Source organism: Peromyscus leucopus, chromosome 12 (genome assembly GCF_004664715.2).
Source record: "Peromyscus leucopus breed LL Stock chromosome 12, UCI_PerLeu_2.1, whole genome shotgun sequence".
Lineage (NCBI taxonomy): Eukaryota > Metazoa > Chordata > Mammalia > Rodentia > Cricetidae > Peromyscus > Peromyscus leucopus.
Genome location: NC_051073.1, coordinates 57,482,766 through 57,484,029, shown reverse-complemented (window position 1 = coordinate 57,484,029; position 1,264 = coordinate 57,482,766).

Here is a 1,264-nt window from a genome sequence, read left to right as displayed (position 1 = left end):
GAGCACCGTGGGAGAGGGTGACCTGCAGAGCGGAGCGATATAATTGGGGACACTTGAACCTCACATCCGGTCCCGGGCCGGCTTCACTTCAGCAGGCACTGGGACACACGAGACCGGAAGTCCCGCCCCTTGCGGCGCAAAAGGCCGCGGGGCGGGGCGACAGCGGAACCCTGGCTGGAAGCCCTTCCGCTCAGGGTGGGGTGGGGGACGGTGGTGCCCCGGAAGTGAGGTGGCGGCGGTTATCTTTTCAGTGTGGTCCTCAGTGGTTTGTGCCCGGTTAGCTCGGGTCTCCTGGGTCGCGCTCCGCTCAGCTTGAGGTGCTCACGGACTTAAGGGAGGGCGCTCGCTGAAGATGCAGAAAGCCCCCATGGAAGGAAGGCGACAGGACTTGATTCAGTGCAAGTGCAGTGCGGGAAGAGACAGGCGATGTGCAGCCTGTCTCTTTCTAAGCCCGTGCAGCACCAAGCTTGTCTGGGGGGCGGAAGATTCCCAGCCGAGCAGAGGTCCACTCTTGCCCTGAACATTACGGTGCACCCGAATAGCTCCAAGATTTGAGGACGCTTTTTGAAGCATCAACTGTGGGCATTTTTTTTTTCTTTCATATCGTGGGTTCTGCTACAAGTATTGTATGCTTACTGCTCTGAGAAGGCAAAAGATCTAGAATTTTTATCGTTTAATAACTGGAACTGTTACTTTCTGTTACCTTCTGCTAAGAACATGTGCTTCGAAGTCCGAGTTTTCATGGGAATGCCCTCGCTGGATGAAGCGGTGCACGTCTGTAATTTCAGCCTTTAGGAAGTGGTGCAGGAGGGTTATCAGTGCAAGATCTGATTTGGCCATACATGAAGCCAACCAACCCGGGCGTCACAAGACCACAGCATGGTTCCCAGCACCTACATCAGGCATATCACAACCTCTTGTACTCCAGCTCTAGAGTATCATACATCCAATTCTGTATTCTTGAACACACATTTTTAAAAAAATGTATATAGTGCTCTATCTGCATATACACCTGCATGCCACAAGATGGCACAAGATCCCACTATTGATGGCCGTGAGCCTATGTGGTTGCTGGGACTTGAACTCAGGACCTCTGGAAGAGTTGCCAATGCATTTAACTCGAGCCATCTCTCCAGCTCCCACGCCTTTTTTGTTTTTTCGAGACAGGGTTTCTCTGTGTAGCTTTGTGCCTTTTCTGGAACTCTTGTAGCCCAGGCTGGCCTTGAACTCGAGAGATCCACCTGCCTCTGCCTCCCGAGTGCTG